This window comes from Silene latifolia, chromosome 1 (genome assembly GCF_048544455.1).
Source record: "Silene latifolia isolate original U9 population chromosome 1, ASM4854445v1, whole genome shotgun sequence".
Taxonomy (NCBI): Eukaryota; Viridiplantae; Streptophyta; class Magnoliopsida; order Caryophyllales; family Caryophyllaceae; genus Silene; species Silene latifolia.
The window spans coordinates 21,966,828-21,984,190 of record NC_133526.1 but is presented as its reverse complement, the minus strand read 5'-3'; positions in this window follow the sequence as shown (position 1 = coordinate 21,984,190).

The following is a 17,363-nucleotide window of genomic DNA, read 5'->3' as shown; positions in this document are numbered from 1 at the left end:
ACTACCTCCTTTTTCTCAACGTAATCTCGGATTAGATGAGCTTTCCGTTGTACATGTCTAGACTTGTTGCTAGACTTAGGCTCCTTAGCTTGGAAGATGGCACCTCTATTGTCACAATAGATGGTGATCAGGTCATTCGAACTAGGCACTACAGATAGTCCTTGTAAGAATTGACGCATCCATATCGCTTCCTTTGCAGCTTCAGACGCGGCATAGTACTCGGGCTCGATCGTAGAATCTCTTTGTAACACTTTGTTTGGAACTCTTCCAGCTGACTGCAGCGCCATTAAGAGTAAAAACGAATCCAGACTGAGATTTCGAGTCATCTCAATCCGTTTGGAAGCTAGTATCTGCGTAACCGGTTGCGTATAGCTTTTGATCGCCTCCATAAATCAATGCCCAATCTTTAGTCCTCCGTAGGTACTTAAGAATGTTCTTGATGACCATCTAATGTGATTCATCCGGATCTTTGTTGGAATCGACTTGTCATACTCAATGCATATGCCACGTCCGGACGTGTGCATATCATGGCATACATGATTGATCCTATAGCCGAAGCATAAGGAATCCGGGTCATGCGCTCTTTCTCTTTCGGTGTCTCTGGTGCCTGAGACTTGCTCAAATGCACCCCTGGAGCCATAGGAAGAAACCCCTTTTTGGAGTTAGTCATCTTTGAATCTCTCTAGAATCTTGTCTATATAAGATTCTGATCGAGAAATAACATCCGACGTGATCTATCTCGATAGATACGGATGCCCAAAATTCTTTGTGCCTCACCCAGATCTTTCATCTGGAAATGGTTCTTCAACCATACTTTATCGAAGTTAAGAGAGGTATGTCATTCCCAATCAGGAGTATGTCATCGACATACAATATTAGGAAGACAATCTTGCTCCCACTCGACTTAATATATAGACATGGTTCCTCGACCGATCGAGTGAATCCATTTTCTTTTATCACTTGGTCGAAACGATGATTCCAACTCCGAGAAGCTTGCTTAAGTCCATAAATGGAACGCTTAAGCTTGCACACTTTCTTAGGATGTTCAGGATCGATGAAACCTTCGGGTTGTACCATGTACAACTCTTCCTCCAAATAACCGTTTAAGAAGGCGGTTTTCACATCCATCTGCCAAATTTCATAGTCATGAAAAGCGGCAATCGCTAAGATGATCCGAATGGAACGCAGCATGACTACGAGTGCAAAAATTTCATCGTAGTGTAAACCTGGCACTTGGGTGAAACCTTTAGCAACTAGTCGTGCTTTATAAATGTCTTGTTGACCTTCCATAGAATGCTTTATCTTGTAAAGCTATTTGCATTGAAGGGGACAAACCTTAGCTGGCAAGTCAACAAGATCCCATACGTTGTTCTCATACATGGAGTCCATCTCGGATTGCATGGCCTCAAGCCATAGCTTTGAGTCGGAACTAGTCATGGCACCTTTATAGGTTGCGGGTTCACTACTCGTTAAGAGCAGAATGTCATCTATGTCATGTTCCTCGACCATACCTATGTATCTGTCCGGAGGAATAAAGACTCTTCCCGACCTCCTAGGTTCCTCAGGAATACTAACCGCAGCCGGGATTGAAGGAACTGGTTCCTCCAATGGTTGCTCGGTATTTGGTTCTGGAACCTCCAACAGCTCGAAGGTTCTATTACTCTTCGCGTTCTCGAGAAACTCCTTCTCTAAGAATGTCGCACTAGCCGCAACAAAAACACGTTGTTCGGTTGGCGAATAGAAGTAATGACCAAATGTTCCTTTAGGATAACCTATAAAGTATGTCTTGACCGATCGCGGGCCGAGCTTATCCTCGTGTCTCCACTTGACATAAGCCTCGCAGCCCCAAACCCGTATAAAGGACAAGTTAGGGACCATTCCCTTCCATAGTTCATATGGAGTCTTGTCAATAGCTTTAGACGGACTTCGGTTAAGTATTAGAGCAGCTGACAGAAGAGCATAACCCCACAATAAATCAGGCAATACGGTGTGACTCATCATGGATCGAACCATATCAAGTAGTGTTCGATTTCTCCGTTCGGACACACCATTCAATTGAGGTGTTCCAGGTGGAGTTAACTGTAAGACAATCCCACAGTATTTAAGGTGTTGATCAAATTCGTGTGAAAGATACTCACCACCACGGTCTGATCGTAGTGTTTTAATCTTTCTACCCAGTTGGTTCTGTACCCTGTTCTGGTATTCTTTGAATTTCTCAAAGGACTCACTTTTATACTTCATTAAGTAGACATAGGCATATCTACATAAATCGTCCGTGAAAGTGATAAAATACCTATAGCCTTATCGTGCGGTGATTGACATAGGTCCACACACATCCGTATGTATGAGTCCTAATAGGTCAGCAGCGCGCATTCCAACACCTTTAAAGGAAATTCGAGTCATCTTACCAATGAGACATGATTCACACGTGCCAAATGATTGAAAATCAAAGGCCGAGATAACTCCATTCTGTATGAGCTGTTTAACGCGTTTTTCATTAATGTGTCCCATACGGCAGTGCCATAGATAAGTTTGATCTTTGTCACCAACCTTTAACTTCTTATTCATTACGTGCAATATTTCGGTGGTCTGATCTAAAACATAAATTTCATTCATGGAGACTGCCTTGCCATAAATCATATCGTGTAATGAGAAAATGCAGCTATTATTCTCTATTACAAATGAAAAACCAAGTTTGTCAAGTGCAGAAACTGAAATAATGTTTTTAGATAGACTGGGTACATAACAGCAGTTATATAAAAATAACTCAAATCCGCTAGGAAGCTGGATCACATATGTTCCCCTCGAGACGGCAGCCACTCGCGCTCCATTCCCGACACGCAGGTCCACCTCACCCTTTACGAGGGGTTCGATGTTTCGGGGCCCCTGCACATGATTTCACAGATGAGAACCACAACCAGTATCTAGTACCCAAGTTCTGTAACTTGCGTGGTTAATCTCAATCATATGAATAAAAGAAGAAGAAGAAGACATACCAACAGGAGTAACGCGACCTGCTTTTATGTCCTCATGGTATACAGACATGTACGCTCCAATGCCCGATCTTGTGGCAATGGTGGCATTCCATGTTACCGGTCTTGCTCTTTGTCGCGCCTGGTGAGGTGCTCGACTCACCAGGCCCACTCTTACCTGATCCCGACTTCTTAAACTTCGGTTTACCTACTGCTAGGTCTGCCTGAGCTTTGCCCTTACCCTTGCACTTGTTTGACATAACGAGAACATCCTGTTTCAGGCTCCCACTAAACTTCATGTCCTTCTCGGTCTGTATGAGAAGGGAGTGTAGTGTATGAGGACTTTTCTTCAAATCATTCATATAGTAATTGGCTCTAAAGAGCGCAAAACCATCGTGGAGTGAATGAAGCATGCGGTCAATCACGATATTCTCGCTGATCTTACAATCAAGTGCCTCCAGTTTCTCGACATTCTCAATCATGCTGAGAATGTGTGGGCTAACCGGTTGGCCCTTCTGGAGTTTCGCCTCAAAGAAGCGACAGGTATGCTCATAGGTCACGATTCTCGGTGCTTTCGAGAATTCCTTAGTGAGCGAGGTGAAAATCTTGTTTGCACCTTGGGCTATGAAGCGTTTCTGCAAATTGGATTCCATTGCAAAAATGAGTACGTTCTTTATCGCACCCGCTTCCATGACGAAATCGCTATACGTGGCGATCTCGTTAGCTCCAGCCGTGGGGCCTGGGTTTGGCGGGATGGGCTCAGTCAGATATTTGAGCTTTCCGTCAGCAATGGCAGTATTCCGTAATGCCGCCTCCCAGTCCGCGAAGTTTGATCCATCATTCTTCAGTCGAGTAGACTGATTCATCTGATTCATGAAGATCCGAAGCCAGGACTCACGGTCCAATGTGGCACTTGGCATTGGGTCGTTCATACGGCCAGCCATTTTGTTATTAGCAGTTTAAATGATCGTGTTCTACACTGAAAAAGAAAGAAAAACAAAACGAAATAAGCAACTCATCGAGGTGATTTAAGTCTAATTAAAATTCTTTTTAACGTGTAGACTCATTGCATTTGTATAATCGATCTACCTCAAGAATAATACAAATGATTCCAAGACTCAATTTCCATAAATTGATAAGCCAACTGTTTGGCTAGTTCTACCGTTAGAACTCTTGGTCGATAGATTTCCGTAAATCCTATCTGTAGTCCACCATAATCACAGGATCGTACGAGTGACCATATTGTTGATATAAAATAGGTCAATCAGTTCCAACTTACCCGACGTAGAAGGGGTCATATTATGCCTACCGACGAAGAAGGGATTCATTGGAGTTTGACCTATAAAGACTATTCTCAATTTTTGGTTATACGAGGAAGATCCCATCAACTTAGTTTTAATTCATTTAAAGTGAACGAAAATCTAGCATTACGTGAATGAATTAACTTAGGTGATGGCTTATTAATTCCGTGCGACATCTGTATGTCATAGAAAACTAACGCGTAACCTCTATATGAGTCAGTTTTCATGCAAATATTAGGTGGTTTGGTTTTAGGCGGAATATGATGCAAACTATCGTTACGATGAAAAACATAAAAAAATGCAAAACGTAAATAAAGGTCCTAGTGTGGCCTATCCTAGTAAAATAAAACATAATACAACTTTGGAATCCACCGTTGGACCCGAGAAGCTTGTCTTGATGTTCCATCTTGATCCATGCAGCGGGAGTGAGCATCCGATCTCCATCTTTGGTCTTCTCAAAATTACAATTAAAATTTACAAAATATAAACCTATTTACATTCTAAATTAAAACTGTAATTACAAGGAAAAAAACCAAAACGGAGATGCGAGATCTCAAAATACAACCAAGACCGTGTTCCATCATTACGGTAACAGGTTCTACTAAGGCCACACTAAGTTACAACCGTTTGTAAAATTAAATATGTAATAAAAAACATTCATGGCATTCAAAAGTAACGATAAATAAAAATGCATCAACTAAAACAAAATTTATCCGTGACATAATTCCGTAATTATGTTAAATTTATCCAAACCACCTTTTAACGATTAAAATCATGTGACAAAACCGCTTTTATCATCTAAATTTTTAATCCATTACAATTCGTTACTTTAAATCGCTTTAAAATAACTAAATGGTACGTGTGTGAACCGTTTCACAATCAAGCGATTGTACAACATCCGTATAATGTACATTTTATGGCCAACACAAAAAAAATACCAATTTTTTTTTTTTATTTCGGCTGGACCGAGAGCAAGAAAGGAAAAAAAATCCGAAACATCAAAACCCTCGTGAAAAACGATTGAACAAAACAAAACCAATTGCAATTTTGATCTAATTCGTATAAAATTAAATCGACAATTGATAAAACCTTAACATATTGCTATAAAGACCGATTATAATAACAATATGCAAAAATTAATCGAAAACAAAACCAATCGATCGAGACACTACAGTCCTCGATCGATCGAACAGATTTTTTGCCGATTGTTTATAACAGCACAAGAAAAAAAAACAAAACAGTCGTGTAAAAAAAATTCGGCCGCACGGTTTTCAAGGCAAAAATTATCGATTCATATCGTTTTATGAAAATCACGATGAAAAATTTACGTGGCCTCGCTCTGATACCACTTGTAGGGTAATATCCGTATAAAACCCCTTAAAATTAAGGACTATAACGCAATTTATCATGTGATTAATTGTCATAAACGAAAAACAAGAGAAACGATAAAAGAATAAGAATCAACCTCCGGTCCTTTGTATAAAACGGCTTAAGAACAGAAATCAACGTAGATTTCCTCCTAATCGTTGCACCCAAGATCGTCTGAGACTATGCCCCTTGTGCTAGAAAGTACTCTCTAATTGCCTTGCAATATTGAGAGAGTTTTTGTGAGTTTTCTGATGTGAGATCTAGGATTTCAGAGAGAGTGCCTCCAAAACCCTAATTATTGTGCAAATGACAAAAAATGATTAGGTCAAAAGGAGAGAAGCTCTCCTTTTGTTCATTCGGCCGTGAGGTTGCTTAGGGGAGGGAGTGGGCTTTCCACTTTCTCCTTATTTAACTCGTGGTCCGACTCGTTTTGCTAAATGTATATGACGGGTTTTTTTAATTATAAATCGTCATCCGTTATCGGTTATTAAAATATCGACTAGTAACATGAGTTAGTCGACATATTAATACTTGTCCGACAATAACAATATTGTATAATTAATTAATTCAATATACATTAATTAAACATAATCGTTTATATTTAATTTACGAATTAACCGCTTAATTCACCTTAGCCAGTATTATTTAATCCGTATTAAATAATTATCTCAACATCGCGTTTGACTAATTATTAGTCAATAACTCCGACTAACTGCTTAGTCATATAAGGCATCAACATGACTGTATTTTCATACCGTCACATCTCTCAAACGTATCCTATAGGTGTGACTTTTAGGGACCAGTTGATCACCGCCATCTGTATGACAATAACGTCAAACTTATCTAGCAAGCCAACCGTTATTGATAAACGTGGACCAACTGATAATAATACAAAAGTATACTCTTTGATCCTTTTAGAGATTTATATGTCATTGCACTAACTGTGGAGGACACCAGCCCCAACAGATTGGCAGCATCTGATTCGGAGGGTGAGCCTCTAACTTGTATAACTTTTGTGTAAGAACACATTTGATTGAGTTTGTTCAATTGTTGAGAATTTCTTTTTGAAAATGCAGGTTGCGCCGTCTCGGTTCGTGGCGTTGTGGAGGGTGGCCAACCGGCTGCGAGCTACTGCCGTCGAGGCACTTGTCGGCGGTCGAGGTCGTCAGGTATGAACCTTACGCCTATTTCATTTTTGATTCTTGATTTTCCGATTTTGCTTGAATCGATTGACATGAGCCAATTTATTGTTTACAGGGTGACCGCGAGCTGGAGCGAGAGTTGACCCAGTCTCGGGAGGAGACAGCTCGCTTGTTGAGGGAGCTCGCGGTTCAGGACGCCGAGTTCGCCGTTCTTGCGGCGAGGGTTGCAGAGTTGGAGGGCGCCCATCAGTAGTTTTGTGTAGCTTTTTTTTGTTGGCTGTATTTTGTACATTTGTACACTTGGATCATCATTTTGAACATTTTTTGGACTTTGTTTGGGGCTCGAGCCCCCAGTTTGTTGCACATTTCCTTTGTTTGGTGTATATACGACGGCCTGAGTGCCTTTACTGCTGGGTTGTGTTGCTTGTATCTGCAGGTTAGTTTTGAACCGGTTTGGTAAATGACGGTTTACGCCGTCATGCTGCCGAAATTTACATAGAAAACACGCAAATCATACATTTATATATACATATGGCCTTAATTAGCGCAAAATGAGTGACTCAAAAGAATGCAAAAATGCAAAAATTTTGCCGGAAATGACCGGACGGTAGGGAGGGTTACCCCCTAAAAAAAGAAAAAAAAGAAATATATAAGTTAGAAATGTAGCAATGAAATTAAGAAATTGAAACTAATATAGAAATGTTGAGATTTGGTAAAATAAATGAATTAAATGAGAAATATTAAAAACGAAAATTATTTTCTAAAATGATGAATTAAAATGAAAATTGCTTCCTAAAATGAAAATATACAAGTGTGTGATAAAATGGGAAAATGTCGACGTCACCTCGAAATGCGTGCCCGCGAAATTAGGAAACCTGAAACATGGTAATCTTCTCGTATTTACCAAAATAATAACCCGTAGGAATAGGAAATTATTCGTCATGGGATTAGGAAAGATCCAACACGGAAAATCACAGAAGTGAAGCTGAGGAAGAGGCGCAACATGAGCTGCGTCCCTTTGAAGAGCGCGCGCAGTCTGCGCCTTTGTTCCCAAGTCGTCTGTTCGACGGATTTTTGGAAATAGAAATTAGTATAAATCGAAGCGCGGATGGAGCTTTTATTCACATAATTCTTCCGTCTCTTCTTCGTCTATATACATAAAATTCTCAAAAAGAAATTTTTCATCATGAATACTTTGGAGATCCGCTTGAAGGAATGGACCAACGAATTTTCGAATATGGAGAAGCATGATATGGGTGCTTATAATTTTGGGTCTTTGTTGAGTTTAAAACTCATCAAGCTTGTTAAACCTTTCTTGGATGCGTACCTTGACTATTGGGACCCGAATTACCATGTTTTTGCGTTCCCTGGAGGTGATATCTGCCCCTTTCCTGAAGAAATTGCTGCTATTGGTGGATGGGATCCCGAACACTTGCCTGCCATTCCTTCTACTTCGCAAGGGTATAAGAGCAAATTTAGAGACTTGCTTGGATTGACTAGACTTGAGGTGGACCGTCTAGTTACCTCGAAAGGCGTGAGAATGTTGGACTTCATAGATCGATTCATCAACAGAGCCGACCCCACCGTTTCCCATGTTGCTAGGCGGAGGGCATTTGGCTTTTGCTTGTTGCATGTGTATGTCTTCCAAGGGCATGTTGATGAAGACTTGAGAGGTGATCCCCGTCTTTTGGGCGTTGTTGAGCAGATGGAGCTGCGCAGGAGCCCAGCTTGCCTATGCTTAGGGGAGATTATTTTGGGCTTGGATAGTAGGAAATCCAACCGCGATCTACCGTACTTGGGAAGTCCCGTCCTTCTGCAGGTAAAAGACGTTTTTTTTTTTTTTTTTTTTTTTTTTTTTTTTTGATGTCTAATACCTGGTTTTTGGTAGGTTTGGCTTATGGAACGGCTCCGATTGATCGAGCCCCCAGTTCATGTGCTTTCCTATCATGCCCGCTCGATTGCGATGAGGACGAGGTTGTACATGGTGGACTTCACTCGGGTCTATGATTATTGGAAGAACAAGCTGAAGAGCGACGATGGCCCGTTGATTAGGTGGGTCGCACCGTGGTGGCACTATAAATCTGTCACTGGAGTGTCTTCTTTGGATCCCACTAGGTCCGTGCGCATTCCTGGATTAGAGTTTATGGTGTGCATCTTCCCGGAAAGACTGATGAGGCAAGTTGGGCTGAAACAGACGATCCCGAGGCTTGACACCGTCCCGCAGACTGCAATGGCGCTTACTACAGAGAGCCGAAGAGAGTGGGCCATTAAATGGGCCCAAAGAAACATGTGGTTCTTGAATTTCTCTGCCAATGCCTTGTGGGTGTCGGATTCTTATCTGAGATGGAGAAAGGCTACTACTCCGGAAGAGCGCGAGAGATTAAGGAAGCGCGAGCCTGTTGACTACAATGTGCGCGAGGGAGAGAAAGAGAAAGAGAAGCATCTGACAGAGGGAGAAGAAGAAGCTGGGTTTCAAGTTGTTCATCCTTCAAAGAAACCAAAGACTACTTCTGTCGCGGAAATGGTGATTGGCAAGAATGGAAAGGCTAGGCCTCGAGAAAGACCGTTGGTGATTAGGTCTGAAGTGGCGCAAGAGCGTCCGGCTCGAGGTCAGGACAAGAAATATGATAGGAATGACAAGGGCAAGGGGAAGATGGAGGAATAGACCGAGTCTTTATTTATTATTTGATTATTATTATTTATTGTTGTTGTAATAAAAAAGGTGGGGTTTTTAGAATCCTAGCCTATTCTATTTTTATTATGTAGCGTACTATTATTATCGGAAAATGAATGAAATAAAAAGGTTAAATGGTTATGAAACCGTTGTGATTTTCTATTTATTATTCTTGTCGAATTTCAAATGCAATGCAAATGTCCTTCTATTTACATTTTAGATATAACGGGTTGAATCCTGTGAAGGATTGCCTACGTATTCACTTAAAAAAATGAAATCAAACCCTTGCGCGTAGTTCGAGTAAATGTAAAAGAATAATTGTTCTAAGTAAGAGCTTGTAATGAACGTAGAAAATAAGCACGAGCTTTTGCTTACTCTGAAGGTGCGAATTTAGTTTGTTTGATGATACGAGGATGACAAATTTGTCAAAATTCAAGAGCATAGTGACATTAGCTTATTTCAGATTGGCCAGGAGCCGTTTATTTAGTGCCACAAGAGCGACACGTGGGTTTACGCGAGGCGCGTTTTTGCTCCTATTCTAGGCATAGTACCGTTTTAGTTGGTCAAGGTTTTTTGGGTTTGAAAACTCATTCCCGTCTAGGTCTGTGATTCTAACCGCACCCCCTGGGAGTATGGATTTGACTAGAAATGGTTCGGCCCAATTAGGTTTGAATTTTCCTCGTGGGTCAACAGGTAAAAGAGCTCTAACCGATTTGAGCACTAAGTCTCCCTCTTTGATGTTTCTTGGCCTAACCCTTTTGTTGAAAGCTCGTTTGATACGTGCTTGATATGTTTGGACATTGTGTAAGGCGCATAGCCTGCGTTCATCCAGGAGGATGAGTTCTTCATATCTATCCTTCTTCCAATCGGCTTCCGGGATTTGACTTTCTAGTAAAATACGCAAGGATGGTATTTCTAGCTCGACTGGTTGTACAGCTTCCATGCCGTATGTCAAATAGAAAGGAGTAGCCCCAGTGGGCATCCTAACAGATGTACGATACCCCCACAAAGCAAAGAGTATCTTGCTTGGCCAATCCCTATAGTTGTCAATCATTTTCTTGAGAATTGTGACAACATTCTTGTTTGCCGCCTCTACCGCACCGTTAGTCTGTGGTCTATAGGGCGAAGAGTGATGATGCTTAATCTTGTATTTGGTCAGCAATTGCTCGGTCTCAGCTTGGAAATGTGATCCGTTATCGCTAATGATTTCATGTGGGCAACCGTATCGACAGATGATGTTGTTTTGTATGAACTTTGCCACATTTTTAGCTGTAAGACTAGTGTAGGAAGCCGCTTCTACCCATTTGGTGAAATAGTCAATTGCTACTAGAATGAAACAGTGACCTCCTGTTAAATTTGGGGTTATCTTCCCGATTATGTCAATTCCCCATGCATAAAATGACCAAGGGGATGTCATTGTATAGAGTAATGAAGGAGGGACATGTTGCACATTCCCAAAGATTTGGCAGTTATGGCAATGTCTTACATATTTGATGCAATCGGATTCCATTATGGTCCAATAATACCCCAAACGTGTGATTTTCTTTGCCATCATGGGCCCACTCATGTGAGGACCGCATTCTCCGTCGTGGACTTCTTCCATCACTTTTCGTGCCTGTGAATGATCAAGGCAACGTAGGATTACACCAAGAGGTGTTCTTTTGTATAATTCTCCTTGCATGAGAACGTATTGGGAAGCTAGTAGGCGTATAGCACGTTGTCCCCTCTTGTCCATATCCGGTGGATAGGTACCATTAAGCTTAAAATTCAGGATTGCTTGTGTTTTAGCAGGATTTTCAGTGATCTAGAGTGTCCTGCCAGGAATTTATATGTAGGGTGATCTAACTCGAATAACTTGCCTGATTGGAATAATTAAATGTAAAGCAAACTAACAAATAATGACACAAGGATTTTATACGTGGAAAAACCCTGGGAATAAGGGAAAAAACCACGGGCACCAAGCCAGGAGTGATTGTTACTACGATTTTGGATAGCCTGACAGAGTATTGTTATATCAGGCGTGACAGGCGAATATATTGCTTAAGAATACAAAGTATATGAGTAAAAGTGATGATCTCTCAGATGATCCTTCTTGTCTTCCCTTTCTTTCTATTTATAGGTGGTTGCTTTCAATCCCTTTGTGCCGTTTAGGTTTTCCTGGTAAATAGGGAATGTGCCCTATTTACCCGGAGATGGTTGCTTCTTTCTTAGCCGTTGCTTTGACTTCTCCCTATATCTTTGCCTTCTGGAATTGGTCTTCCTTTTTTGTAGGGAACATATGAGACTGCTTGTTTGTTGCCTGCAATGGCCTGGTGCTTTATCTTTTCAATTCTTTGGTTATTTCTCTTTGTCTTCAATCAACTCCCGCTTAGTGCCTGTCAATCTTGGAGTAATGCCTGGTTTTGGATCTCTAGAGCCTGGAAGTTGTCTTTGGCTGTTGCCTGGCCTATATCAGTCGAGGCGGGATAATTTAGGGCCCAACAATTGCCCCTTATCTTCTTATTCCTTTATTGGGTCTGGCCAGGAATGAGGAGATAAAAATTTGGGCCAGGCAAGTGATTTGTGCAGGGACTTTCTATCGGATTCAGAATTTGAGTTTGCTTCAACTTCTTGTAACGGTTACTTGCCATAAATAGGGTAGGTTCACAAAACCCTAGGAGAGTCATGATTGATCTTAACCACTTGCTTTCCTAGCCGTTATGGTTTTGCGGCTATAAGTATCTTGTTTGTTCCGTGTATGTCTTCACATTCCAATCTCTAACTTTCTTCTTTCTCTTTCTAAAAAATTCTTCCTTTGCAAAAATTCATCTTTTAGAAAAAATAATATATGGCTGGTGGCAGGAGAAGGACCGCAACTTCAAAAGCTCCTGCTGAGGTTGAAAAAGTTCCTGTTGAAGTTGAAATGGCTTCTGCTGAGGTTGAGGGGGTCCCTGAAGTCATTCCTGAGGATGACGTGGTGGAGGTTGTTCCTCCTCCAGAGGTTCTGTCCATGTCTTATAAGGGGGTTGAGTATTCTCCTAATAAGGCTTTAGCAGTCTCTTTCCATGAGGCTAATCAACTGAAACCTGCATTTGAGCATTATATAAAGGGCAGGGGTCTCATTCCTCATGGGGTGAGGTTTGGATTCCGAGAATGGTCCTATCGGGGCTAATTGGAGTAGCCCGGGTTGGTTCGTATTTTTGAGTGGGCTTTCGGGGGTGGTGGTCAACTTCCCCTTTCTCCTTTTATCATTTGAGGTGGTTAGGGCTATTAGGGTTCCTCCGTTTCAACTCATGCCAATGGTTTGGAAGATTGTCCATTCTATTGAGCATTTATGTTCTAAGCATAAGTTGGTTATTACTCTGGATGATTTTAAGAATGTTTATCATCCGAAGAGTCATTCTCTTTGGGAGGTTCAATTTTCGAGTCGGTCAAAGATGGCTCACCCGATCACCAATTTTGATTCAGGGGATGATAAAGGTGGCTCGGACTTATATGTTTATCAAGGCCGATTCAATTGCCCCCGACTGGACTATCTCAATTATCCAAATTGTTGAAGGAGGTAATCTTTCTTTCTGCATAATTTTTGGTTTGGTAATAGTATTTTTGGAGAGTTTACTTACTTAGCCCGTGTTTTCTTTTAGTAAATGATTGGGTGAATGATCCACGATCTTTGAGGGTGGTGGACCGGATAGCGGCGTTTATGGCGTTACTGAAGAGGAGAGGGCTTGGCTGCCTGTCATGCAGGGCAAGTGCTATGCCTCGTTTTAAGAAGGCTAAATTGAGCACTTATAAGCCTGTGAAGAGCACTAAGGTTCCAGGGGCATCTTCATTAGGGAGTAAGTTCTTTTGCTTGTTTTGTCATTCTGTTTTTCTGTATTGGATCCATGCTTTTATTCTTGATTTTAGAAACTCGTCGTGCGGCTACCGGGGCTTCGCCGGGATTGCTAGTTTTGGTCTGTCTTTGGTGAAGGTGGGGTTTCTCAAATTACGGGGAGAAGTCAAAGAGCGGTGAGGCAACGGGGAGTGATAGTCTTTGTTCAAATTCGGGGAATCGTGCGGGGAGCTCGGTTGGTATCGCTGAAAAGGTTGTGGATGAAAGTGATCGTCCGAGAAGAGGAAGAGAGTGGATGAACCTTTGGGAGGAGTTCATGAGGTCAGGGGAGTCAGGGCTCGTATGGATGAGGTCCAGTTTGCTAAGGATCAAATTCAGGCTCAGGCTTTTGTGGTTGATGATCCTTATTTCAAGTATCGTGCAGGAGGCTTACGCTCGTGCTTTGGTTGCTATGTATCGTTCCGGGATTATCTTTGCCAACCTGGTTACCATGCTTCAGGAGGTATATATTTTTTTGTCTTTGTTTGTTGTGGGTTTTTGTGTGTGTTTTCTTTTTTGGTGGCTTAGATGGGCATTTTCTTTTGTTTTTAGAATGTTAATGATGCGGCGAGGAGTGCTGTTTGGAATCGATTCATGGTCTAAAAATGCCTTGACTGGGAGGTACAAATCTTGAAAAGGATGACAAGTTTAAAGCGATTTGGAGGTGTCCAAGGTGAGAATCATTCGTTGAAGGAGGATAATGAGGCGGGGAAGGCTCGGTTTCTTTGTGGAGTCTGCTAAGTGAAATCGCTCAGGATGCTTTGAAAGCTCTTGAGGCCAAGTTTGATATTGCCGGGGAAGAATTGAAGGTGAAAAAACAGGCTATGCGAGGGAGCGATTAAAGGTAAATGAAGAATTGGCTGTGGAGAGGGACGAGGTTCAGGCCAGGTATAAAGATGTTGCCCTGTATTTCTTTGGCAAGGGTCGTGTGGATGCTATGAAAGAGCCTCTTTGAAGTCGGGCCTTTTTGGAATCCCGATCGGGAATTGGTGATCTCAATACCACGTATCCGAGCTTTGTAAGTTGCATCGATGAGGAGGTGGATTCTCCTCCATCTAAAGGGAAAAATAGTGATGTTGAAGGGGATGGAGATGAAGAAGAAGAGGTCGATGAGGGGATTGGCTCGCTCATCGTGTCCAAGGTGGCTTAGTTTGAAATATTTTTTTTTTTTTTGTTGTTTTGGCCTATTCAGGGGGGATGTTCCCTGAACAAATGATTTAGGATTTGTTTTGGTTTTTGTTGGCTTTGCCTGAATGAACGGTGTGTTCTTTTTGCACGGGAAGGATGTATTCTGGGTCGGTTTGAATATATATGTCCTTTCCCTTCTTGATTTTCTTTCTTTGTTTTTGACTGGAATTTGTAATGTATATTCATGTGATATTTTTGTTAGAATAATGCTGTCGGGAGGGCTTATGGCCCTCATTCCGTGTTTATGGGGAATGGTGGCTTTTACTTCTGTCGGGAGGGCTTTCAAGAATGAGGGTGGTTGCGGTCGGGAGGGCTTATGGCCCTCGGCTGTCGGAGGGCTTTTTGACAAGTACTATGGTCTATTCCACCTTTGTACTTGTCTTTTTATATCTTGAGCTCGGTTTATTTTTCGGGTCGGCGGCGGTGCCAAATTAGAGCATTTTTAGAAATCTTTGTTCGGGTTGGGTGGAGTGGCCCTCAATCCCGAACATTTGTTTAAGCCTAAAGTGTAACATATAATAAGTGAAAAGAAGGCGTAAAACAAGTTTTGGGATTTGAAATAAAGTTTTAGGTGAAATTAAGGATGATAGGCAAGTAATTTAGCACATAGCAGGTATGAAACTTAGCACATGTATATAGGGTGAGTAGTTTTACCGCTTCTCGGATATGAAATAGTTTTAAGTGGAGAATGTTCCAAGATCCGGGGATCATTTCTCCTTCCAAAGTTTGTAGCCTGTAAGCTCCTTGTCCCACTATTGAATCAATTAAGTACGGACCTTCCCATGTAGGGGCTAGTTTGCTCGCATTCTTTTCTCGGTGTTGGGGAAAACTTTCCTTAATACCAGGTCTCCTTCTTTGAATACTCTGATATTGACATTTTTGTTGTAACTCCCGGCTCTTGTCTGTTGGTAGGCGGCTATCCCGACTTTGGCCGCATCTCTCGGTTCCTCTGTTAAGAGTAGGTTATCTTGTAATAGGGTCTGTTTTCTTCTATTGTGTTCAGCCGCTTCGGTAGTTGGCACATGATTTTCATTGGTATTATCGCTTCACAACCATAGACCAGGGAATATGGTGTTTGGCCTGTGGTCGTTTTGGGTGTGGTCTGTCGACCCATAGAACTAGGGGAGCTCTTCCGCCCATCTTCCTTTTCTTCTTTTCAGCTTTTTCTTGTGCAACCGATTACTACTTTGTTGCTTGATTACGCTTGGCCGTTGGCTTTAGGGTAGCCTGGTGTAGATGTGACTAAATTGATATTCCATTGTGCCTGAGAAATTGGTTTTGTTCTTTTTCCCACAAATTGTGTCCCATTATCACGGACTATTTCGAAGGTATTCCATATCTACATATGATATTTTTTTTGATGAATGATATGACATCTTTTTCTTTGACTTTTGACTGTAAGAGTCCGCCTCTATCCATTTGGAAAAGTAGTCAGTCATTGCTAGCATAAAGACTTTTTGTCCGGGCGCCGAGGTAGCTTTCCTACTATGTCCATGCCCCATTTCATGAATGGCCAGGGGGTCGAGATGGAATGTAGTAGTTCTGATGGTTGATGGATATAGGGGGAATGGATTTGACAAAGCTTCACATTTTGAGTGTATGCTATGCGATCGGCTCTCGGGGTTGGCCGAAGTAGCCTGTCCGAGAATTTTGCTTGCCAGGCTTCTTCCACCTTTATGATTTCCGCAGTAGCCATTATGTATGTCTTCTATAACCTGGTTGGCTTCATTTGGTTCCGTGCAACGTAAGTAAGGTCCGACTGAGACTTTTTAAACAAGATGTTATTTATAATGGTATAAGTGGATGCTTTGATTTTCAGGGCCCTTGCTTCGTTTTTATTTGCAGGAGTATCCTCGTAGGAACCAATCATAGTAAGGTTTAGTCCAGAATTTGTATCTTCTGAATAGGACAAATTTGTTCGGGCTTTTCTATGGTTGGTTCCAGCAGTGGACGATGGGTATTTTGTCAAACATAGCAGGTGAAATTTGATCCCAGTGGCTAGGGCATCCGCCGGGAATTTAAGTCCCTTGGTATTTGGTCAATGTCAAAGGTTTGGAATTTTTTGCAAAGGTTTTTGACATATTCCAAATAGAGTATCATTTTTGAATCTTTTGCAGCATATACTCCTTTAACTTGATTGGAAATTAAGAGAGAGTCAGTTTTTACCTTGAGGTTTGCTACACCGAGTTCTATACATACCTTTAATCCAAGAATCGGGCTTCATATTCACCTCATTATTCGTGGCTTTGAACTCACAACTAACGGACTGTGCAATCGGTCTCCCTGTGGTGATTTTAGGACTAATCCTAGGCCGAGTGCCTTTCATATTTGTTGCCCCATCTACATGGAGAATCCATTCCTGGTCTGTTTTTTGTGTGTCAAGAAGGTTGACCTCTTTTATGAGATCTGGTTCTAGGGTAGGGTGAATTCGACCCACGAAGTCTGCTAGTGCCACGAGACTTAATTGCCGTCCGGGTTCAAAGGTTATATCATAGGTCTTGATTTGTCTTGACCATTTTGCCATTCTCGCCCGACAACTCGGGCCTTCTCGGGACAGATTTGATAGGCAAGTTGGTTCTTACAATGATTGGGTGACTTTCAAAATAAGGTCGAAGTTTAGTACAGGACATTACTAAAGCAAGTACATATTTTTCAAGTAGGCCATACCTGGTTTTCGCATCTAGGAGACTTTTGCTTACATAGTAGACTGGATGTTGTTGGCCATCAATTTCTTTGGTCAGGACTCCACTTATTCTTTTCTGTGGTGATAGGTAGACATCGGGGGTTCTCCTTTGTCCGGTTTGGCAAGTAACGGAGGTGTAGTCGGGTATGTTTTGAGTTCTGGAAGGTGACTCATGTTCGTGC